Source organism: Stegodyphus dumicola, chromosome 5, assembly GCF_044657685.1.
Source record: "Stegodyphus dumicola isolate Sdum_Otavi_A_Nest chromosome 5, ASM4465768v1".
Classification (NCBI taxonomy): domain Eukaryota; kingdom Metazoa; phylum Arthropoda; class Arachnida; order Araneae; family Eresidae; genus Stegodyphus; species Stegodyphus dumicola.
In genome coordinates, this window is record NC_140772.1 from 163692289 (window position 1) to 163719692 (window position 27404).

At 30.0% G+C, this 27404-nt stretch overlaps 2 long non-coding RNA genes across 2 annotated transcripts in view; both read right to left on the reverse strand.

The window, feature by feature from the left end:
- Positions 1–863: 863 nt before the first annotated feature.
- Positions 864–10177, reverse strand: LOC146997319 (uncharacterized). The gene is made up of 2 exons (XR_015041328.1): positions 9818–10177; positions 864–1253 (listed from the first exon to the last, which is right to left on the reverse strand). It is a non-coding gene; the product is annotated as an uncharacterized LOC146997319 (long non-coding RNA).
- A 630-nt stretch (positions 10178–10807) lies between these two features.
- LOC118199126 (uncharacterized) overlaps positions 10808–27404 on the reverse strand; it is a 32221-nt gene continuing 15624 nt past the window's right edge. Inside the window, exons 2-4 of the long non-coding RNA XR_004759896.2 lie at positions 13755–13818; positions 12042–12109; positions 10808–11866 (exon numbers count right to left, since the gene is read on the reverse strand). This is a non-coding gene — a long non-coding RNA (uncharacterized LOC118199126). The remainder of the gene's footprint in view (positions 11867–12041; positions 12110–13754; positions 13819–27404) is intronic.

The window sequence follows — 27404 nt, forward strand, 5'->3', positions numbered from 1 at the left end:
GTTGAAATAGAAGCAAAATTATCCAAATATTTTTCTCCACAGTTGGCAATAAATTCATGACTTTTGTTGGGGTGCAGATAATCAGAAAGTACCAAAAAAATTAAGCTGTAAGGATTACAATAAAATGTGACATAATTAAAAAAATCTATAAAAGATATCATTTAAAGAAATTCTCAAAAAATAACTGAAAACACATTTGTGTTACTTAAAATATTCTTTTACATAATATGCTCAATTTTCTCTCTAAAATTTGATTTTACTGCTTTCACACACTTTTTTAAAATTTCTCCTATCAATTAATAAAATATTTGGTTCTATCACTTTAATCATTGCCCATTCCTAAGACGTATTTTAAAGTTTCTATTACTATTTTTTTTTTTAACTAACTTTTAAGACTGAGTCAACTTGTGAAAACTCTTAATTAATTCCTCTTTTTAATACGAGTTTTAATGCATGAAACAAAATTTTAAACTTTTAAAAATTGTTGTTTCTGTCGGATTTGAGTGTAGAATTTTGAAAATCATTTTTAAGATTTGATTATGGCACACAAAGGAGAGATACCTTCCTGGAGAACTTTTTAAGAGAAAATGGCTTATATTCATTATACACAAAGGAAAATATAAAAATGTTTATGCAGTTAATGGTTGTTGAACGCAAGGTCAACAACCAGTGTTCAGCGGTCTTACTGCTTTGCTGCTGGTGAACCACAAACATTTATGTTTTGAGATATCAATAGCGTTTTTATCCTCATTGTGAAGAATAAATACCATTAATCTAAATTTCAGATGACTAAGCTAATATATATGACATTTGGTATATTCACTAAATAATTTGTCAAACACCTTATAATGATATGACCAAAATTTTGTCCAAATTTTTGGATTTATAATAAAAAGACAGTTTCACAACATTCTTACATCAAAAATGGAGGGGGTGGAAAATTCTTCCACTTTTATACAAATTATTTATCAAGAATTAAGGTAAATAAACACGACATAATTTTTTCTTCTTTTGTACAGATTCACTACTTGTCTGTGAAATGTGAATTCGGGTATGAGAAATAAGACAATGTTTCTGAGTGAATCCCTTATTGCATATGCCACACACAAATGGACGTTCTCCTGTATGTATACGTATATGCCTCCTATAATTACTTCCATCTCCTGTTGTGTATGAGCAATATGTACATGCATATTTATGCATTCTAAAAGAATATGCAACAGATCCACTGTCTTCCTTGTTCCTAACAAAACCTAAAACAGAAACAAAATCAAAATCAGAAAGTATATAATTCAGAAGTAAAACAATAAATAAAAATATCAAGTCAAATTTTGAAAGATACGTAAATAACATTAAACCGATTTAAATACTGGTATAAAATAAGAAAAAATTACTTTATAAAACAAATGCACATTTCAAGAGCAAAGGGGACACAAACAAATAAAATAAACATAAAATTCAAAAACTTCATTCTGATCTAAAACATTTGTTATACTGATTATCAATGAAAAGTATTTACTATACATAATTCACTCTGCATAAATTGTTACACAACACATTACTGACCATTAAAAACAGAGAATCAAAGTACTTGATAAAATTATTTGCCTGTAACAATACAGCCTGTGAATTAAGGAAATTGCTATATTTATGCCATATGATTACTCAAAGTATAACATAATTGAGTGGTAAGAAGTTTTCAATAACTAAGAATGTTTTATAAATAATAAAACTATCAGGTCACATATAATAAACGTGATACTAAAAAATGGCTTATTCTGAATATAAGGGAAAAGATTTTGGATACAGTCCAGCCATCAATGGTACACTTATTGTTTGAAGTATGCTAGAAAAGCTTGATTCCCCTTTTAAAGGAAAAAGGAAAATGTTACTAACATTTTTCCTCCCAAGTAAATAATGAAATTTTATAATTATTATTTAACTGGAAATGTTTGACACTTTTTTGTGCTTTTTGCTTATTTATGTGTAGTATTTAGAAAACAAGGGACAGCAGCAAGATCTTACCAAAACGATAAATCAACTGATACATTTTGGCAATACTATCTACCTTTTATTGCAACTTTATTAAGTTTTCTATTCATGTGCAGGTACACTTATTGTTTGAAGTATGCTAGAAAAGCTTGATTCCCCTTTTAAAGGAAAAAGGAAAATGTTACTAACATTTTTCCTCCCAAGTAAATAATGAAATTTTATAATTATTATTTAACTGGAAATGTTTGACATTTTTTTGTGCTTTTTGCTTATTTATGTGTAGTATTTAGAAAACAAGGGACAGCAGCAAGATCTTACCAAAACGATAAATCAACTGATACATTTTGGCAATACTATCTACCTTTTATTGCAACTTTATTAAGTTTTCTATTCATGTGCAGGTACACTTATTGTTTGAAGTATGCTAGAAAAGCTTGATTCCTCTTTTAAAGGAAAAAGTTACTAACATTTTTCCTCCCAAGTAAATAATGAAATTTTATAATTATTATTTAACTGGAAATGTTTGACACTTTTTTGTGCTTTTTGCTTATTTATGTGTAGTATTTAGAAAACAAGGGACAGCAGCAAGATCTTACCAAAACGATAAATCAACTGATACATTTTGGCAATACTATCTACCTTTTATTGCAACTTTATTAAGTTTTCTATTCATGTGCAGGTACACTTATTGTTTGAAGTATGCTAGAAAAGCTTGATTCCCCTTTTAAAGGAAAAAGGAAAATGTTACTAACATTTTTTTTTCCCAAGTAAATAATGAAATTTTATAATTATTATTTAACTGGAAATGTTTGACACTTTTTGTGCTTTTTGCTTATTTATGTGTAGTATTTAGAAAACAAGGGACAGCAGCAAGATCTTACCAAAACGATAAATCAACTGATACATTTTGGCAATACTATCTACCTTTTAGTGCAACTTTATTAAGTTTTCTATTCATGTGCAGAAATATTGTGAGGATCAGCTTAACAAAGGTAAACAGCACTTTAGAATATTTCACAAATGCAAAATAAAAGTACTCACAGGAGCTAAAAATTTTCATTCACAATGTCCATTTTAAGTATAATTTTAATGGAATAATTGCAATAACAGAAGAGAATTAGAAAATACAATAAAAAATCTGTTATTTTTTGAAATACAAATTTTGAAATACAAATAAAAAATCTGTTATTTTTTGAAATACAAATTTATTTAAATCTTGCTATTACATATTGCCTTAAAACATATTAATGAATTTATTCAGCTTTATGGAAAAGAATTTAAAATAAAACAAAGATCAAAACATTTTAAACAAAAGTTTATTTAACTGTAAAAAAAAACTGTTTTAAGAATTTCTATTCTAGAACATCTTTTTTGAAAGATATGTGAATTCCTCCATCAATCCTTTTTAAATCAGATTTAACTTCTTCCTTTTTTTTTTTTTTTTTTTGTAAATTTTGATACCCTTTAGATCATAATTGCTCTTTATTTCATAAATTACAGTTTCATATTTTTAATTTTATAATTTCTGCATGCTATCTTACCAGATTTAAATTGATGATCTATAATCCGGAATCGCCGAAGTTCCGACGAGTCCGGATTAAAGACTTTTGACTGTAAACATATACATAGAGGATAGAAAAAAATTAAAATTAGCCCCCCCCCAAAAAAAATATATATAAAAAATCTATACATTTCTAATAGCAAAGAGGAGATTTTTTTTATTAGCTGCAGTAATAATTTAAATCACAAATGTAACTCTTAGATGTTAACAAACAAACCTCATAATGAATTTTAAGTTCCCACCTTAGGGAATAGTGAAACCAAGAGTATTTAAAAATTTTAACTGATTAAGGAGATGGTAAAACTAATAAAATAAAAGCTATATTTTATAAAATATATATCGTAATTTTATGATTATTATGTGATTATATGTGGTTACTATTCATTCAAAAAGTAGCATTAAACCATGCACATTTAAAGAATAACAACAACTAATGATCATAAAATTTATTTTATAATTGATATGTAACAAGAAGATTTTCAGTCTTTTCAGAAATACAAGCAAAAAGATAATTCACTTTAAAACAAGACTTTCTAAAATGTATACATTTTTCCATAAAGCATAACAGACAATTAAAATTGCTAAGCTGCAGCAGAACTGGAAAATAAAAGTCTAATCTATTTCACAATAGGATGAATAAAAAAAAATCTGATTAAAATTCATTTATAATTGGCAAAGAAAATACTAAATCAAAGTGAAAATTTTAGACAATAGTGTTTTATTTCCTGTCAGGAAGCAATCTGCAAGCTGTAACTTTAATTTATAATAGTGCTTAAAGACTTTTTTTATTCATTTGGATACTTCCCCATCGTGTCCTAACACAGCAATATATTTAAATGCAATTTTTGAAGAAAATCATTTGAAATTTTTAATGAATGGGTACTTTTCTGCTAGCCAAGTCTAGACCAAATACACACAAGTGTGTTTATAGCCACCAAGAGCAAATACAAGAACAGAATAACTAACACCACAAAAAATTAATTTACTGCATCCAATATACGAGGGCAATCCCAAAAACAAGGTCTCCTATATTTTTAGATATACAAAGAACCGTTTATTTCCTATAATTGCTACATCCCTTTAAAGATTGAAGAATGCTTTATTTTTCAACATAATCGCCATTTCGGTCGATGCATTTTTGTAGACACTGTGGCAGTTTTACAATGCCCATGTCATACCAGCTTGCCACCATACCCTTCAGGAAGTGTTGAGGAGCTTCAGGAGCATCCAGATGATCCTCCGATCTTTATGCATTTTACGAACTCAACAATCGCAAAACTCAACGAATACGAACTCAACAGTCGTAAAAGTTGAGTTACTCAACTTTCGCGATTGTCTCGTCGGCAATTGACGGCCTCCCGCTCCTTTCTTCGTCATGAATTTCAGTACGACCGGCTGTAAACTCCCTACACCACTTGCGAATGTTTTTGACATCCATGCACGACTGTCCATACACTTCCGTCAATAGGCGGTGAATTTCAACCGGTTTAACGCCTTTTGTGTTCAAAATCGAATAACTGCGTGCACTTCGCGGTAATGTTTATCGGGAGCTCCATTTCGAATGGCTGCCAAGCCAAGACTGAGCATCCGAGCGAAGCGCCTGCGTGCTTATGTGGTAGCGGAGAAGGCAACACTCACAACAGTGTTGCCAACAACCATATTAAAACTTTCTCTACGTCCCCAAAAAATAGGAGACCTTTTTTATGGGATTGCCCTTGTATATATATATATATATATATATATATATATATGTCATAATAAAAGCAAAGGAAATGACGGAACACTGTAGATGCGTGATTAGACCCATATTGAAGAATTTTTATTGCGTAGTATTTAAAGAACTTGGCAGTCGAGGCAGTTTTAATTCCATTTTTATTTCCCATTGATATTTGTGGCCACAATCACTTGGCACTAGTCGTGCCTTTTCACACAAGATTTACATTTTTACATAATGTTAAGATAGAAAGCAAGCCAGCGAAATTACATCTTAGCAGGGTAGAGGGCAAAAGCTGAAGTGCGTAGTTATGAAAGATGGAAGTGCGTAGTTATGAAAGATGGAAGTACGTGAAGAGAAAAGTTTTGGTTTACAAGGTCAGTTTCAGTTCTTAATTATTACGTCATCAGAGTTGCGCGGGCCATAGAGTGATCTAGAAATGACGCAATGCAGAGAAGTTATTATGATTTTAGAATAAAGAGGAAGAATTAATGTTTTTAGTTATTCTGATTCATATAATTTTATCTTACATATATATATATATATATATATATATATATATAAGCTAAAAGAAAAAAATTAAATGTAGCATAATCCATCATAACTGTAGTAGACAGCACTAGTTAGGTGTCAAAGAGAGTTAAATTTTTTTTGTCTAACAATTATTCAAGTAGACTTTATTTATTTATTTTAATGAATGATACTTCAGTCATTAAGCATCCAATGGCTGCTTTTTTTCATTTGGCAATCGCCAAATCGTAAAATCCATATTACTTTATTTATAAAAACAAAATTAGGTACTTTTCCGTTTCCATGCCTTTTGGCACCTGTGAAATTTAATTCTGTGTTTATGATTAAAAATCCCATCCAAATGCATATCAAATGCATAACAGAAAACTATCAAAAAATAGCAATGATCAACAGAAATTAAGGATGAAAAATATTTGCTTTTGGATTAAAAATTAACTATGATAAATAGAAATAAAAATCAAGGAATATCAAGTCACAATGTTTCATGGGGCTTATGCCATAAAGATGAAAATATTAACATGTACTATTAACATATTAATATGCCTGCCTTACATCCAGAAATAAAATAAATTTGCTTTTTAAAACTTGATAAAACTTGATGATGATGATGATTCTCTTTTCCCTTAGTCAGCTTGAAAAGCATCTAGATTTTAAGCTGTGAATTTTTTAAATTGCCGTCTTTGAACATTTTAACATTTACTTTAATTACATGTTTTGCTGCTTTTTACTATAAACTGTTATGATTTTAAAAAATGTGCTGCTGCACTATAAAGACAGTGTTTCAAGTGAAAAACTCAAAGAGAAAACTATGTTTCAAGTAAAAATCATGCCTGGCATTTCCTAAATGTTCATTACATTTAACCAGATGACAGACCAGTTTAATCTTTAAAAAAAAAAAAAAAAAAAAAAACTGCCTATAGTTATCTATGGGACGTGCATAATTTGACTGATAAAATATGTGGGCAGAGATAATCAATACATATGGCTCATGTAAAACAGCAAAACACTTATAGGATATTAGATGAATATACATTAAGAATAGCATGGGAATGTTATATATCTTCCACATATTTGAAGTCAAGAAATACATAATGTAATTCCGTAAAAATAATTAATGTTTTCAATTAGCTACATCAAAAATTAAATGTATTTTTATTCAACTGAATACAATTTAAAATAAAAAAAAATAGAGCTGTATCTATTGATTTTAAATAGTTTAGTTTGTTCATCAACAGCAGACAGATTAAATATGAAATATTATTTACGTTTTGTCATATGGCAATAGACTTGAATGAAAGTGAAACAATCCAAAATCGTGTTTCGAGACTAATAGCCCTTTTGGTCTAAAAATGAACATAACTTCAGAAAGCAAAATTTTTTCACAAAAGCCAGTTCTCACACAACATCAGATACGAAACTCTGGGTTAAATGTATCTCAATGAATTGAGAAGTACTTCTGCAATAAAATAGTTGTGTGGATGCTCATTCTGTGTTGTTAAATTTATTACAAACAGGCTTTGCTTGCAAAAATAACCTACATGTAAAAAATTATAGCTATTCAGAATTAAACTTCTTTAAATATTTATATGGTTCACGAGTATGTTTGCTTAAAACTATTCCAGGTGCTAGCAAATGTCAGTTAACTTCTGTGTTTGATGTATTAACTTAGAGATGTTCATCAAAATAAAATAAATCATTCTTTTCCGGTCTGAAAATGAGAAATATCTGAAAAGGCGTGGTTATATTTATAGAAGGACTAAACTTTCAACCAATCTTATACAGGCTGAACTCACTAGCATTCAGTACTAATATCCTTCAGTAAGCAAAATTAAGAACCTTTCAAACAGTAACTATCAAACTTAAATCTGCTTTTTCTAACATTTTATTCTCACATTTTTGCTTCTGCCTTCAGTGAACATGCAATCTGTACATTCACTAGTTATATTGTAGAATGATGTAAAATTTATATCTTAGAATTTTAAGCAACAGGTGTTCCAATTCATCAGATGTTACTTGTTTACATTTTCATAGTACAAATAAAGAAGATTTGAAATAGCCATGACTGCATTTTAATTGGGGAGAGCTCTATACGTCAGCTTCTTACCATACAATATTATGCATAAATACACATATACAGTACAAAGTCCGAAATCCGGACTTGTCGGGACTTCGGCGATTCTGGATTTGGCATTTTTCCGGATATTAGATCATCAGTTTAAATCTAGTAAGATGGCATACAGAAATTATAAAATTAAAAATAAGGGGTCATGATTTATGAAATAATGAAGTATTTATGATCTAAAGGGTATCAAAATTTACAAAACGAAACAAAAACGAAAAAAAGCTTAATATTTATTTGTTTACCTTATTAAACATTTCTTTCAATGTAAGTTTTTTAATTTGCTTTGTTTTTTGTGCTAATACTTTCACTTTAATTCTGTAGACAGACATAATCTCTTGTTTAGTTACATTGTTGAAGTCCTGTAACTGCTATGTCGAGAATTTGGACTAACTTGTCAATCGAAATTTTTTCGTTTTCAGTAACTTCTCTGTCACTTCTTCACAATCGGTAACAGTATTTTCTGGATCTTGAGAACCACACTGCAGATTTTGCCATTTATTAATTGACTGATGTTCAAGAAGCATTGCCATCACAATGAAAAACTTCTTTTATATCATCTTCATTTATTACCGCTTCTCCACATTTCTTTACAAAATCCGTTAATTGGAAAATTTCACCTTTGTTTTGTGATATCCGAAAGCCTTTAAAATAATCAGCTATCATCATCAAATTTAGCTCCTTCAACTATACATATTTGGTTATGCATCATGAGCTTGGCGACTAACGACAAGTTGTTCCATTAAATTTTATTTTGCTTCATTGCACATTAAGACAATTAAGCCTGAATTGTGTTAGTTTAGTTATTTATTATACTTATGTCTATTTCTTGCCATAGTTCTGAATAAATAAATTCCCACATATACTTAAGCCTTATTTAGGGCCAGCGCTAGATATCTTACCGCTTGATGTAGTCTCTGTGCATCCTAAAATTCTCTGACTCGGTGCAGCCATACGATCCCTGCACTGGTTCTGGGTTTACGTGAATAACAAATCAGTTATTCTTAATTCAAATAGTCCTAAATGTAATCTTTGGGTCTATGAGTATCATCAACAAAATAGACTTTTAGCATGCAAAAGTAAATTTTTGGTAAATTTTTCATCAACATTTTTTGGCCCACTTAACTTAAATCATCACTAAGCATAATGTCAACATACTCCTTTATTATTCAATTACTAACAAAAAAAATTATTTAGGCATCATTACATGAGTCATTACTCAAGTTGTCATGTTTTGATAAACATGCGGTGATGAAAAGAAAGTATAATAAATGATGATTCGCCAGGTTGGTGTCAGATCAACGATGCATCTATGTGGAATGTTTCAGTTTGAGATGTGTGCCAAAAGCAGATACACAGAACGGAGCCAAATTACTGATCAAATTTATGCTAAAATGATTGAATAACAAGGTATTTTATTTAGTGTTGAAGTGCAATTAAGAATCGGGACTCTCCAGATGTTTTATTCTGCGCTTGTGTGTGTGTGTGTGTGGGGATCAAATGCACATGCGTAAAACCTACGAGAAAAAAGTTGTTGGTGGGTTTGAGGTCCGGATTTTCACTCATTCTGGATAATGGATGTCTAGATTTCAGACTTTGTACTGTATACATACACACACGTGTGTGTGTGTGTGTGTGTATACATATATATATAATAAAGTTTTAAAAGTAAAACAATACATTAACAAATACATGTATAATATGTCAAGAACAAGATTTTAGATGATTCAGATTTTACATGTAGCCTTCATAAAACTTGTCAATCGCATGTTACATGATTAAAAAGTTATAATATAAACTTCTTTCCTCTATAATATTACTTAGAAGAGTCATATACTATACATAAGAAACTAATCCTTTTTAATATCACTTCAGAATTTACTTTGGAAGAGAAAATTACTTATCTGTGAAGTAAAGAATGTGGAATAAGATGATGTTTCTGGGTGAATCTCTTATTACATACTCTGCAACTAAACGGACGTTCTCCTGTATGCACACGTGTATGTCTCTTATAATTGCTATTATTAGATGTTGTGTAAGAGCAATATTTGCAAGCAAATAAACGCATTTGTAAGGAATACATATTGGTTTCATTGCTTTCTTCACCATAGAAATAGCCTGTAAGTAGAAGTTAAAAATTCTATAAATAATATTCACTTGATTAAGAAATTCAAACTGAAAAAGTAAAAGAGAACATGTTACATTTCAATCAACACAAAAATATAACAAAAGAGACTTATTTGTTTTGCAAAGGACATAATCAACAACAGTACCATAACTTAAGTATAATATTTGAAACTAAAATTTAAAAAAATATATAAAGTTACAATATGGTACAATTTTGCAACACGTATACTTCCCCAATGAAAGGAATATTTTTTATAAAAGGGGCATAATAAATGACTTTACATGAACTTTAAAAGTGTACATGTAAATAATAAAATGCAATTTTTGTACTTAAAATTAGAAACTAATGCATCTTTTTATTTTCGTGCATTGCAAAAGCTAAACTATTAAACAAAATAGTATTAAAGTTACCTAAAATATAAGTACTGAGGACAAACTGAAATTTTAATTTTACACTTGCTTTAAATTTGGCAGGAAAATTAATTTTTATATTTAGTAACATTTTATATGCATACATATTTTAATGCAACAAAGATATGAATTCAAACAGTATGGATACATAAAACTTATGGTTTAAAGAACCACTAACATGAAAGATAACACATGTGTACCTATGAATAATAATCCCCCCCCCAAAAATTCACTTTATTATTGCAGTAAGAACATAATTATCAATTTACACATAGTTACATCTATAATTACTGTGTTAATAAGATACCTAAAAAACACAGTTTGTATTTTATTATTTACCATGAAACTTATAGTCAATATTAAAGTCACATATTAAATATAATAAAAATTTGATAAAAGCTACACAATACTAAGCTATTATAAAACAAATTCATATAAAAGTGTTCAGTCAAGAAAAGTCAAAGATATTCATAATGCACTGAAAAGTGTTATTTATGAAAAAACTATTACATCTGTAAAAAAAGCTGAGAAAAAACACACTGATTTAATATATACCAATCTTTGATCTTTTCAGATCATAGCAACAACTTACATTCATTAACCCTCTAACCAGCAAGGCTGTATATATACGGCCTAAAATATTTTTTGTGATATATCTAAGAACGTATATATATGTGCATATTAAAAATATGTCAAAGAAACTAAGGCAATATATTAAAAGTACACCAATCCAGATATAAAATACCAGGAGAATTTTTACATTAAAATCAAGAAAATAATTTTTTCTCATTGTAGTTTTGGGAAATTTTTGCTTTCTTAGCAAAAACCCTGGCTGGTCAGAGGGTTAAAATTTACTGCATTCCTTTTGTCATTTTAGAACATACTTTTAGAACAAATAAATTATATATGTTATTACAAAAATGAATAATTAATTGAAGTAGAAATGAAAATAAATAATACATTTTACATTTGGACCCAGTTTTGAGATGCAGCAACTGAACCAAGCAGCTGGGTTTTTATTAACTAATGCAAATTAATTGGCATTTTTTAGTTTCTACATTAAAGTGGCTTGATACACTTACACCCAAAATATACCTTAAGATCAGATATTTTAAAAAGTATTTTTTAAAATAACATTTTCTGGCCAGTACACATCATTTCTTCACATTTTCAAGGGTTAATTAATCAACAAAAAATTAATGGTGAGCCAAGGAATGAGAAATAAGATGGCGCTTCTGAATGAAACTCTTATTATAAATTTTGCAAATAAATGGACATTCTCCTGTATGCAAACGCATATGTCTCTTGTAATTACTTCCATCTTGCGTTGCATATGGGCAATATTTGCATGTATATTTATGCATTGTAAAAGAATATATGGTGCCACTGTCTTTCTTATCCGAAATGAAACCTGAAAATACAAATTTTGAAGTTATATGACTACAATCAAGGTTGACTCAAGCATTTAAGACATGAATGGAAAAGATAATTACTTCAAAAATAAAATACCGGCAAACTGAGTGGTCAATTAATATAAACAAAGTAATTTAATCAAATAATATTTTACAAACACATGAAGTACTTACACATAAATTTCTTAGATCAAGAACATACCTCAAGTGAGTAAAACACATCATTTGGTAATGAATCATAGCTATAAGCCAAATAACAAAAAATAATAAAAATTTTAATAGAGTTATAAATATAAGAACCATTTAATTATTTAAAACCAATTCAATATGAAATATAAATTATGAGAAAATATTTTTTTCATAAAAAAATTCACATGTGAAATTACTACTTATGTAGTTATAAAACAACAACAACAACAACAAAAAAAAAAAGGGGGGGGTACGGATATTCTTGAAAAGTCTAATAGAGACCTATCTCTTTACTCTGTTAAACTTAAAATTCATTGGATTTATAAAAAAAATCCTTTCGTAATGCTGCTGTTAGTGCTACTGAAAATAAGTCATGGAGGGTGCTATTACCCACTTGCGCTACGATTAAACTTCACAGTTGCGGTGCCATGCGCTACAATATAACAAGCGGTAAAGTGTCTCATTTATACCGCTCCGTGACTGCGAGTGCAATCCAAAGCTGTAACTCGAGAAATAAACAATCTCATTGTTAGGCGACATGTGTGGCACGTTATTTTCATTTTTGCGATAAATGCCTATTGACATGGTGTTCACGTCGCTTGCGGTTTGAGACAAAAGCATCTCGACGTGCGCGGTACATCTTTTTAGTGCAAGTGGTTAAAAGCCCACTGTGTCTCGGACTCTCCTCTTGCTATTAGGCTGAGTTTAGATCATTGACTGGACATGACTGCTTTGGTGTTCATTTGTTTCGTTTTAATCTGACTGCCTCACCTTTATGTGCTTTGTGTGATTTTGGACGCTGCTCATCTGGACATGTGCTCTGCCCTTAAGAGTTTGGACTGTATTGCAAAGAAATATTGGAGAGCTCATTACTTAATGACCTGATGGCCAATGGCCTGGCATTTAATAAATAAATAGTTATAAAACAAAATAATCTACATTTTACTGATACTTCTTTGGGAGTTTAAAGGGGGGGAGCATCAATTTATACATAACTATCTGAAAAAAATTCTAAATATGTATGTTAACATATGTTCTTTGCTTTAATTTATAAATCATTCATTTAAACTGATCCCATCAGCATACAGTTATTTCTGCTAATCATCATTCTAAATGGAATGACATTATTAGATCTAGAAACAAAACCTGAAAGATTTACAACAGGAAGTTACTCACTAGGTTATTACATCTTATTCCAAATTGAGACCTAGAGTAGATGCCACAAAAAGATATTTATTTTTCTAATTGCAACTATACTTTTAGTATTGAGTGTTCTTTTTGATGATATGTTTCAATCTGTTACTTTAAGCGCAGATCACAGAGATTTGCTGAATAGTGAAAATGAAGTTACATAATTTATTATCTCAGCAACTGCTTTGAATTTATATTGTAGATAACAGCAAGATAATATCTATCAGATATGATAGAAATATGATAGTTATTGATTACATTAGGCAAAATCCATAATTCCTATTAATAATGCACAGAAATAAATATGGTAACTATTATATCTTTTGCAAAAACTACAGTCTCGTATGTGGAACATTATATTAAAACAAATAATAAATAAATCACAGAACATACTGAATTTTAAAAAAATCTAATCAGTTTGATGTAACTAACTGTGAGCCTCAACAGTACTCAAGAAAAAAAAAAAAAAAAATTGTTGGCACTGAAAATAAAAATATGATAATGTACCTATGATCATTTAGTGACTGCAACAATTACTCCATTTTAGTTGGCACCTGCTGAAGCTTCCAATCTGGAATAAAGACATTAAGTACTAAAACATGTAACAACCACTTTTTGTTCTTAAACTACCATTTAAAGTTTCTATAATTTGAAATTGAAAATTACATAAAAAACAGAAGCAAAGACTTTGTAATAACATTTCAAAAGATTTAACTCTATAAATACTGGTAATGCAGTTAAAAATGTTAAATATAACTAGTATCTAAAATACTTATTATGTATTTTGAGTTCTTATTTAATGACTACACAAGAAAAAACGCATACATCTACATCCAAACAACAAATCACACTTGATGAGTTTACTTAATAATGCAAAAGCAATAATATTACAGTTGGGATAGACTGATTGGGTTGCTGATTAATTAAGACTCATCAAAATCAAGTTTCTTTGTTAAATATATAATGATGAAAAAATTTCTATCACAGACCCTCAGAATAATGCAAAATTTTTGGGGGAAATACAGAAAGGAAAAGAAACTGTATTGAATAACACTGAGGACACATGATGTCGCTATATTTAGGAATTAATTTTATCCCCAACAGTATGTAATCATAATAATACATGTTAAAGCATCCATTAAAAAAAATTGTTAGATTGTAAAAAAATAACTAAGTGTAGATAGACATTAATCTTCTTTTCCACTGACTCATGTAAAAACATGAGAATAATATAAACAGAAACATTACTTCTTCTGTTTAAGGGTTAGTGGTGTTCTTGTTTTGATTGCTAATTTAACCAAATAAACTTATTCTCCAAATTAAACTGCTTAAAATCAAAAGTTAAATGATAATAAAAATAAAATTTAAGTATAATATGGGTTATTTCTCTTTGAGTGCCTTTTTTAATTGCTGCTGCATTTTAACCAAGGATGTCATCCCTGGTTACTCAGGAGTTTCATTAAATACTATTATGCTTTATCTTATCATTGACAATGTTGTACAACTTTATCTACTGAACAAGAAATTATGTCTGTTTATAGAATTAAAGAGAAAGTATTAGCACAAAAAAACAAAGCAACTTAAACAACTTACATTAATAGAAATTTTTACTAAAGTAAACAAATATTATTATTTTTTTTTTTTTTTTGCAAATTTTGATACTCTTTAGATCATAATTGCTCTTTATTTCATAAATTACGGGATATTTTTAATTGTATAATTTCTGCAAGCCATCTTATCAGATTTAAACTGGTGATCTATAATCCGGAAAAACCCCTAATCCGGAATCGCCGAAGTCCCGACGAGTCTGGATTAAGGACTTTGTACTGTACTTACAACCATTATCATAATATGAAAATGGTAATTCCTAAATGCTAAAACTGAATTTGGAAACTGTAAAACAGAGTGAAAATTTCATATTCATATGCAATACCCTAAAATTAAAAAAAAATCAAACACTTTTTTAAATATTTTAATTAAGTTTATTTTAACCATTCATCATAAATTTTGATAAATTTTAATTTTTCTCTCCTGATTTCTCATACATTATGCTGTGGAAATACTAAATATTTGCTTCAAATACTTAACAATACTATTTTTTTTCCTTAGTATGATGAAACGGAAAATAAAACTTTACATTAATTAAATACATTTTATGTTAAAAATGTATATATATATATACACTTTATGTTAAAAATGCATGCGTATATATATGTATGTATGTGTATATATCTACATACACACTACTGGTAGAATCTACAATACTTAACCAGAAATGTTTGAGAAAGAAATTATTAAACAAAAGCATCAATAAAGTTCTGTTTATTACAGTTACTTAAAAAAAAAAAAGGCAATGATCATACAAACTCAGCTTTACATGAAGAATACTAATAAGAAGACTCCTATTTCTTTCATAGGCAAAATTTTTATACATCTCAAAATCAGCTGATCACTGTTAGCTTACAAAGGTATGCTTTGCAAAATCTTCTTACAATTCATAAATAGTTCAAATAATTTCATTATAAAATTATATTCTAATGCTCTGAAAATTTACAGTTCTGAAACTAGTCACAATAACATGAAAAAGTTATTTAAACTGAAACTGTAAAATCACATTTTATTTTACTTTACATGACAGCACTCATTCTTCTCAAATTATACTTATGATATATTTTTGACGAATTTCTAAACAGACAACAAAGAAAATAAAAAGTGTGAAAGACAGTCCACAGAACTGTATAAAATAGAATAAAAAAATTTTTTTAGACACAGCTGAATGAATATTAAATATATTGAAATTATGAATAAAAATTGCTAAATTAGATACATGTTAATGCAATTTTTCACATCTGATGTGGGGGGGGGGGTAAATTGTTTAATAAATGGTGTAGATATTATTAAAAATTTAAAAAATAAAAGAAAGATAGTAGAAAGGGGGGAGACACAAATAGATTATATATATATATACCGTAATAATTTCCTTCATACATTTAAAGTATATAGGTTTTTATAAGTTGAAGAAAATGTGCAATAACTTACTTAGCATAATACAGTCAAAAGTCGTTAATCCGGACTCGTCGGGACTTCGGCGATTCCGGATTATCGATTTTTCCGGATTATAGATCATCAGTTTAAATCTCGTAAGATGGCATGCAGAAATTATAAAATTAAAAATATGAAACCGTAATTTATGAAATAAAGAACAATTATGATCTAAAGGGTATCAAAATTTGCAAAAAGAAAAAGCTTAATATTTATTTGTTTACTTTATTAAACATTTCTTTCAATGTAAGTTGTTTAAGTTTTGCTTCGTTTCATGTGATAATACTTTCTCTTTAATTCTATTAAACAGACATAATTTCTTGTTCAGTTACAAAGTTCCGCCGTTCAAGTCCTATAATTGCTGTGTCAAGAATACCGACTAATTTGTCAATCGAAATTTTTTTGTTTTCAATAACCTCTGTCACTTTTCTTCGCTATCGGAAGCGAATTATAATGACGAGGAACTTGTTTTAAATCATATCAAAGACGAAGCATATCGAGATGAAATACTACATTTGGTAAGGAATTATAAGCCAAATAAAATAAAAACATCTGCGCTGAAGATAAGGATAGTGCTGACAAATCAACTTCCAATTCATTACGCGCCCGCCGCCGAGCAGCGTGAAATTGATAAACAGATTTCGGATTTCAAAACATACTTTCGCTTTAGATCCTTTACGTATTAACAAATATATATCGGACATTCTATTTGATATAATCGAAAGTTTAAGCTTACTTTTATAAAATTGCTCTTACAGTCTGCAAAAAATAATAAGCCGGATGCAATTCGAAAATTAAGGAACAACGCAATCATCAACATTAACTGAAATAGATAATTATTTAGCTTATACGTCCATTATACATAAAATGCACGCGCGAAAACGTATTCTGCACTTGCGCACACTCATATGCGCAGTCGTAAAAGGTCTTACGCGCACGCGTGAACGCCTCTGCGCATGTGTCAACGCGGCGCATGCGCAGAAAGTTTTTAGTTTTGATGTCCGGATTATAGATCATTCCGAATTATGGGTGTCCGAATTAACGACTTTTGACTGTACTATTTTCACCAAATTTGCTCTCGCTATGAGTCATGCTAAACACTGAAAGCAGTTTGGGTTATATCAACTTATGCTGTTGCAAAGCCTAGAGTAGGTAACTATTTTGTGGTAAGAGTAAAGAAAGAAATCTAAAAAAAAAAAAAAAAAAAAAGTATTAGTAATGACTTAGAGATAACACTTGCCAACTAGTACTAGAGAGTGCTCAATTCCTAACAGTGCAAAGTCAGACATGGTTGAATGCAAATCTTTCTGCAGTCTTGCAAATCAGAAGTTTCTAACTATAGATTATGTGTCCTGAAGATTTAAATAATTAGACTGTATAATTTGATTAATCCTTTGGCAGTTATGAGAGTAAGCAATTTTTCTTACCAAATATGCACGTTATCTGTCAATCATAAATTTGCAATGTGAAGTTTATTCATTTGTGCCACTACAGTGTGTAACTGGAATGCAAGCTGAGCTCCTTTATGATCACTGAAGGTTGATGGCAAACAGACAACATCTAACTACTTATGAGAAGCAATAACTTAACTGAAAATTTAAAATGAACTATGGCCTGTTTACAGCACACGTGGGAAAAACCACAAAAAACTTGTGCAGCCACCCTAATCACCACTCGGAATAAAGCTTGGAAGAATTACTAGCATTCTGAAGATTTAGTTACTTAGTCACTGATTGGCAACAAACAAAGACAAGCTAGTGCTGAAACTGCTACAGATCAATAAACCAAGTGATCCATCATTTCCCAAAAAGAGTGTTAAGATAGACATCCCATAACATCTAAAGTATTTTTTCAAACTCTGCACCGTGTATATAGCATGTAGGGGTTGGAAGCAGAGACTTTGTGCACTAAATTGTGGAGAGATAACTTCACATATTCTGTATATGTCCTTATCAAAGAGATAAGCATTGAAGGCTAATAATGCTCAAATGCACAAACTGCTTCTAACTGGACTAATGAAAATAATGAATACAGATTGGTTAATTAGTTACCAAAAATACTTCTGTGAAAATATTTTATATTATTTTTTGATATTAATGTTATTTTTTTGAGGGTCTACACCTTCAAACATCATTTTGTTTGAATGAGCATTCTGCATACTTTTATAAAAAAACTGTTTTTTTACTCTAATATCCTCAGATATATTTTTTATATATATATTACCAGCAAAGTGTGAAATCCAGTACTCTATAGCATGCCTAGGCATTCTATATAATGCCTAAAACTAGGCGGCAATGTATGAAATGTTTTGTATTTCACACGTTTCCTAGGCATTCTATAGAATGCAAAATGGAAAAACTGGCAAAGTATGAAATACATCTAAGATTTGTATATATAAATACAGAACAGCAGCTAGAAAAAGTAATAAAAAGCGTCCAAACAATGGAAAAAGGTGAAACTAACCAGATTATGCAAGAAAAACAGCCTGTTTAAAAAACATGGATGAGATTATAGTCAGTAGTGCACTAAACCAACATGATGAAGACATGCTTGCCAAAGATATTTCCATTTCTTATACCTGTTGTGTGTTTTTAAAGGAATTGAGTGATGCACTTACATGCAAAAAGTGTCATAAAAAATTCATACTTTCTGTGGCCATGCTAGTAGAAGATCATGAAATGGATATTTTGTGCATCCTTTGCTTCAAAACTTAAAATGCTATTGAAGGTAAAATAAATTCTAAAATCAATCTGGAACAAGACAAAAAAATGAAAATGAATTTGAAAAAAAAATTCCCCGTTATATTGGGAACTACTGCGTGAGTTTCTATTCCTGACATTCGACAAGGCGATTCACACAATATATTAGCATTTGTTATGAGTGTGAAAGAGGATGGTTTTTACCGACTTAAATTTCTCAAGGAATTTGAAAACAAGTATATGCGAGATCACAATTCACTTTATGTCCTAAGAACTTGCATCCTAAGAACTAACAATTGTCCTAAGAACTGAACAATTGAACATGTTCCTGACCCCAAAATTCCTCTCCGGTCAGTTGCAATTGCTAAGTCCGGTGGAAGTGGCCTAGGATTCGTCAGATGTATGTGTAAAACAAAGTGCCAAAACATGAAATGTTTTTGCATGAAAAATGCAATGAAATGTAATTCAAAATGTCATTCAAGCCTACCATGTTGCAACAAGTACGTTAATTTCTTACTATTCTTTATATGAAAATTTTGTTTCCCTTAATAAGATGGTATAAATTTTGTTTTGTACAACTTTCCTTTTTCTTTACTCATTTTGAATAAATTTTATCTATGGCACTATCATTATTTTTTTAGAATAACATTTGTATTTTTGAGAAATGCATGCCATTTATATAATAGCCTTATCAAGACCTTTTTTATAATTTGCCTAAATAACATTTGTCATTCTATAGAATGCATAAGTATTATAATGCAATGCCTAGGCAAAGTACGCAATTCTCATATTCAATACTTTGCCTAAAAAAGTCCGACATTATATATAATGCCTAGGTATTCTATAGAATGCTAGCATTTCATACTTTGCTGGTATTATATATAATTTTTAGAATTATTTGCATTTCAATACAGTTTTCAGATATTGCATAGCTTGAATATTAGATGCATCTAAATACAGTACTAGCATACTGCAGACACATAAGAATTTTCTGTTAAATTAAAAAGAGATTGATATTTTAAATCAGAGATGCAATGAGTAATTTATGACAATAATATTAAGGTTATTTGATAAAAACCATTAAAATTAATCAAACAATTCTTTAATTTAAAATTTAGCTTATTTTAGACACTGAATAAATTTAAAGTTTTACATAAGCTTCTAATCCCGATTATTTTAGCAAGTAATAATAAAAATAATAATGATAAAATAAATAAATAAAAAATTTTTTTAATCTGAAAGCTTTCAGATTTTATATTATGCCCAAAGCAGCTTTTTTTTTAATGTTTTGTATGTTACCTTTATTTATTAAATATCATGGTCTTCGCACTTAAACCATGAAATTAAATTCAATAGCATTATCATAAAATAACTTGTTTAAACTACTTTAAAAAGAGCATGTTTTTAGAATTTCTGAAACACAGTCTCGCACGCTGGAGATAAAAATGCTTTCTTTCTGTACAGTATTGCCATAGCTAGCTTTGAAATCGTTCAGTTTCTTAATCAAAAACTCATAAATTCTTTATAAAATATGATATAGATAATAAAACAAACTCCAAATTTGGGCTTCCAGATGCCCATATTCGGGTAGAGACGCATGTTATTCAAAATCTGATGGCTCTAGGTACCGTTGTTTTGACACAATGTGAGAAACATAATACATTTATGCAGATTCTTCATTACTTAATTTCTTTAAATATAATACAGGGCTCTAACATTTGGTGGCAACAATTTAAAGAGTGATTTGCTGTTTTTAGTGAATCGATGCAAAATGGCAAAACGAAATTAATATTCCTTCTGGACTAATGCATTTTGGGGTAAAAAAAAATATTTCAGCACGACACTAAGAATTTAATATGACAATGGTGATGCAATTTTTCACAGTCTCAGTTGTGTGACATTTAGTTCCCAGATGAAGTAAATCTACAACTCTTAACTATTACTGCTCATTTGTATGCAAAATATTTTCATTAGGTTACAGACATTGAAATAGCTCTTCTGTCCCAGTAATTCATGAGACATTCAATTCTTCAAATAATTTTCCAAAAAAAATTTAATTATAGAAATACATTTTGGAAATAAATTCTTTTGAGATATATTAATACTCTTCCATTCATACAGGAAATTTAAATAAAAAGCAGCATTTTTCAGTTAGCAATGCCACCTCAGAAAGGCTTTTAGTGATAAAGTGCAAAAAGGAACTACATGTTGTTGCCAATCAAAAAGCAGTGACATATATAAACGTTCTGAAAATTTTCAAAGTTTAACAAACAAGTTACAATACAAATCACTTGGCAAAATATTTCAGCACCTTTCACCAAGTGCCGCTGCTAATGGGAAAGTACTACAGTAGTAGAAGGACTAGTAAAATATACGAGAAAATTTGAGACATTTTGACCGATTCTTTCCCTCAGGCTTGTAAACCTCTCAATAAAATTTCTCAGAATAATCATGTTATGTGCACGAAACCTTCAAATAATTGCAGATGGCTGTTAGAAGGCATTAATGTGCTCTATAGAAATATATCAAGTAATATCTTCTGAGACAAATCACTTCATGTCGCAGTGCAAATGGAGTTACACCATGATTTGATCATTTAATAAAATGTCTCAAACTTTAAGAAAAGAGTCTTGGGCTTCTCTGATCAAAAATAGATCTTTCACATCATAACTATCTTACTTGCTAGATTCTTCACCCTCTAATTTAGTTATTTTCTCCAATGAAGATGATTTTACTGCATCAGTGTTTCCAGATAATTTATAAGCTATCCAAAATGAATGTGATATTCATTCACTCTATGACAGATACAAAAAAAGATGCATTTTATATTTCCAGGAATGTAAGGTGAGCTGGAGCAAGTGTGTATGTGTTCCAATGATGTTATTTTAAGAGTGACTATGTAATAATGCTTTTAAATTAAAAAAAAAAAAAAAAAAGCTAGCCTAAGCTAGCTATATTTTTTGAACATGGGAGTATATTCAGAAAGTTCTTACAAAATAAAAAGTTCTGATTTTATATAATATTTTTCATAGCTTTTCCTAGAAATAAAAGTATAAATCTTAGAAATCTTAATGATCATAGAATAATGCTCACTTTTTCCTAATTTTTTGGAGAAAGGGGAACAGGACAAAGAAGCTATGCTCTCTTAATTTCATAGTCTCATCCTTCTCACACCTAAAAGCCTCATTATGTATTAAAAAAAATAATGATACTAATACTAAATAAACAATAATATTCACTTGAATAATTCAGTTTTCATTCTAACAGAATACTCACTAGTCAAATAATTATTCATTGCATTCCTACTTTTATCATATGTGATAATTTAATAATGCTTGAATAGAAATACCATATTACAGCTTATTAGTTACATATTCTTTGAATGTGCCTCTGAAAACATACATGGTTTTTAATGTTTCAGTAATTACAATAAATGACTAGTAACAAGTTTAAGCAATCAGAACTTAATTGACATCTTTACAAACGATTCAATGATTATGACGAATACAATGATATCTTAATTCCTTTTTACTCCGAAAATGTTGGCTGCATATCTGACAGAGAAAAGGCTTTATTCCAGCATGCACCAACAAATGAGTATTAAGACTTTGCTTCTGAGTAAAACCTTTATTACATAATATACATGTAAATGGACGCTCTCCCGTATGCACAAGAGTATGTCTCTTATAATTGCTTGCATGCCACGTAGTATAACAGCAATGTGGACATACATATTTATGTATCAGCTTAGGATCATTAGCTTTGCCATCAGATCTCAATTCTGAAAACAGATATTATAAAACATCACTAAGTATGTGATATAATTGCAAAGATATGGAGAAACAACAGAAAAGAATTCATCGAAATTTCAATGAGAAAAATATATTTAATTATAATATATGTAAATACTTCATTTATAACCAGAGAATTCTTAATTTCTTTACATACTCTTACAAAAGAGATGTTAAATAAAATCAGAATTGCTTAATTCAAACATTTAACATTAACATTTGTATCAATCTATTTGAAAATAAATGTAAGTATGGATTATATATATAAAACATATTGTTACACTTAATTCATACACGTACATACATCATTAAAATGATTTGTATTGCTCCATTGTAAATGCGGCAAAATCTAGTAATTTACAGAATAGAAATACATGCAAAAAGCTTGAAGTTGCATGATGAAATTTTTATAAAAGGCAGGGAAAATTTTTACATAATATTCCCCTTCAAATAATTGAAAAAATATTGATTTTATTGCCAACTAAGGAAAGCTGCAGAAAATTACCTTAATTTTTATACATTTTCTGGTTTACAACATTTCTATAAATTTGATTTTCTAATTGTTTTTATTGCATTAATTAAAAATAAGCCGTATACATACTTAAGTTCTTATTTTTACTAATACAAAATTCTCATTTGACTAAATAAGTCAATCAATCAATGCAGGTATCGTCAGGCTATTGCTAATGACATGCGATGTTGCTAGCTCACTGATAAATCTGCCGTGAAGGCACATGGCATAGCAAGTCAGGTGTAATAAGAGGAGGTCTTAGATTAAGAGGGGGGTGACCATACACCAAAGGCTGTAGAAACCACACATTGAGAAAAGAAAACCAGGAGAGGCTTGGCAGAGCAAACAGAGTAATCTGACAAGTGTTATCATGATATAACATGGGGTAAAAATGCACATGTGATACAAATTTTATTCATTATGAAAATATAAAATACAATAAAGAGAATAGAAAAAAGACTTATGTGACACAATAGAAAATATATATACATGAGCACACAGTATACGAAATGTGCCAAGTCAGGAAATTTGAGTCACAGGTGGGGTGGGCCCACGTAAGTTCTGACACTTATATCCTCAGGAAGAATAATACATTTGAAAGTATATTAAATGCATTTAAATGCAAACAGTTCTTGGCTCAAAGAACTTGGGAACTCAAATTGTGCCCAGTGAGCAAGAGAATTCTAGGACATTATTTCATGATATACACTGGAATGTTATGCCTTTTACATTTTTTAAAGCTAAATCAGCTCTTTTTCATAATAAATATTTCTACACAGAACTTTTACTAAACATTTCAGCTTCGGTATGGTGATCTAGTTTAAAGAAGAAGAAGAAAAGAAAAAAAAAAAAAAAGCACGAGAAAATATAATAGTTCTTGTATACATAATGGTAATATTACCTGCAAGTACCGCTGAGTGTGAAAGAATATTTGGCACTTTTTCATTTATTTACAATAAAAAGAGAAGTTCACTGGGTTTCTGAACACAAGCTTAATTGCTCTTCTGTTATAAAATACTTAATGGAAAATGTCTTGAATGATAGGTGAACTTGAATGATAATATTGTATCATTTGAATAAACATTATAAGCACTGCCACAGAGATTGTTTTATTTTAAAAGATATTCACTTTAATCTACTTCCAATTATTTCCATAAATCTCTCTCACTTTTATGGCAGAAACAACATTCATCTACACCATTTTTTAACCAATAATTTTATAACCAATAATTTTAAGAACTTTAATAGCAAATTGCCAGCTTTTAAGTGAATTTAATTGCAAAAGCAATTTGAGAGTACAGAGAGTGTGGCTACGGCCGTCACGTGACGAAACTTCGTCGTCCCGACGGATTTCTGGAATACCAGGCCTCCCATCGGCACTTGGCTTCGGAATATCAGGCATCCAAAGCATCGCACCCAAGAGCAGTCATCCGTCCTCAGTCACACAATTAATAAATTGCGCCAGCCTCCCACTCGGCATGAGGAAACACACCCACAGTGTTTGACGCTTCCCGTAATCCAAAGACTCGAGATCACGAGCAGGAGGTGGGCACTTACCTGCTAGGTTCCACCGAGATGGACCGTAGTGAAGAGCAGGAAGGCACCTGTCGTACCGCGACTAAGCCAGATCCCCATCAGTACAGGATGGATGCAACTTGCACCATCTCTTCACGGCTTTCCTGATCATTCGGTCAGCTATCTTCAGCATGCCAACTATCAACGGGGTCGCACACAGCTGGTGGAGAATTCCTGGGGACGATGAACCTCGACACCATCCAAACTTGCTGATCCGCTTTTAATGCGGCCGCACCAATCTTCTCCAACCACCCCTCCAGTTTGCCAAGAATATTAGGTTGGACGGGTCCACTCAGGGGCGTGAAGTCAATTCCTAGGTACCGGAACGTGTCCTTCTTGATTTTGTGAACACAAACTGAGGAATGATTTGATTCAATTCATATTCATCTTTCACAAAGAAATATTTTTGATTAATTGGCCTTGAACTACAACTTTGTTTTGTTATTTTTATCCAATTTATTAATGCTTGACTGTCTGTCTGTCTAAGAACCTAAATAATTTTACTTTCATCATTGGAATAATACTAGCATGGGTATATTTTAACATATTTATAAAGAATATCAACTTGTTTGCCGCTTCCCGCATGAGACCCTTCACCACATGTCTCAAGACCCATTCAACAGGTTTTGTCCTTTACAGAACACACTTTTGATAACTGACATTTTAAATTTTATTCATGGCAATTTCTCAAAATGTTAAACATATTGGTGACCAACTAGTAAGATTATTAGATATTGGTAGTTTAAACTATTATACATGCTGCCTGGGAGTTTTCAGTTTTCCTCATGTATAATGCAAATATCAGCAAGTTCTCTTACAAAGCCCATTTTTTAGGTGGCACTTTTATACTTCCAGTTACAAAAGATACAGATAAAAAGTTTAGTGAAAAATTATCTAAGTGCATTAATTTAATACCACTTAGTACACACAAATGAAACAGTTACATGCTGAATTAATGAAACGGCTAATAACGTAGAATCTGGAGTTATCAATAAAATAAAACAAAGTCTATTAATAGACATTTCAGAAGGCCGGATATGAGTTTAACCACGGCATTAATGAAGATATGTTATTTTTGAAGGCTCTGTTGACTCATGTAGCTGGAAAAAAAATTTTTTTAAATGGCATGCAAGAGCATGAAACTGATTTGAAAAATGTGTAGATTTTTATTCAAATGAGATTTGTGTGGTTGCTGGGAGGCATAGTACTGTGGCACCTGATTTTACCTCGACCTAATGTTTCATTTATAAGAAAGCCTTAACCAAAGATAATATCATCTTAACTCAAAACCTTATTAGGAGGCAACAGCAAGATAACCAACATTATTAACATAAGGCTTTGAACAGGAGAATGCTTTCACTAATTTGTGATGACAAGGATAGCAAACACAAATAGCTTCTTCCTAATTCTGAGGTCCATTGACTTTTCACAGGGTAAGACACGCACAAGATTCTTTGAATTAAGAAGACCTGGTACTTTTAAACAAAATGAGCAAAGATTTTACATCATTTCTTGCTAATGACATGTGGCTAAGTATACTGCCATATTTTTCAGATGCATTCTTCATACTAAATGAATTAAATCTCAGTCTGTAAGAAAAATCCTTGACAGAGCTCAGTGACCACGAGAAAATGAAGGGGTCTGAGAAGAAACTTGGTTTGTGAGATAGTTATACAAAACAGAAAAATTATTCAACCTTATTACTCTTAGAATCTTTAGTAGTAAAAAATGATATTGTTATTGGAAAAGAATCACACAATGGCACAAGTCTGCATCCTAAAATTCAGAAGCAACAATCTGAAACTTATTTTATTTTCCACATGATAAGTATAATACATTTTCACAAATTTGTAATCTTTTCCATTGCAATATTATTGAAAACAACAAAGAGTTACTGAATGAAAGAGATTATTAATTAAGTTAATCGACCTTTCAAATGACACCAGAATGAAATGAAACGAAATTCTAAGCAAAAAGTATAGTTAATTTTCTGGACCTCATTATTAATGAAAACACAATAAAATGAAATTACAATGGTGCGTTAACCCTTCGATAGGAGGTATATAAAATAATTTAAATTGCGGTAAAATTTTGCATGAATTGTAACTTATGGGCTTTAAGAACACAAAATTGAGATTAAAAAAATAAATAAATAAATAAATAAAAATTTTTAAAAAAAATCTTGAGTGAATTCCTGAATTTTGAGGGCTGGTATGTATCTTACACTGGTGCCCTCCCAGACATTCTTTTCCAGGTAGCTGCCAATTGTTAATTTTTGTTTTTTCATCTATTTTTACATACTTTTAATGTGCGTCAATAGTGCTATAGTTATGTAAGTTTAAAGTAAAAACCTTTTAAAATTTTGCTAGAAAATTAAAAAATAAAATTTACATCTTTATGCACTTTGATAATACCATCCAGTTAAATATACTTATATAAAATAAGAGCAAAAAGCTTTTAAAAGGGATTTAAATTCAATATTATTCGTAGTAACTGAACTAGTATAATGTTACAAGAAGATGTAACTCAGGTGCAAAAT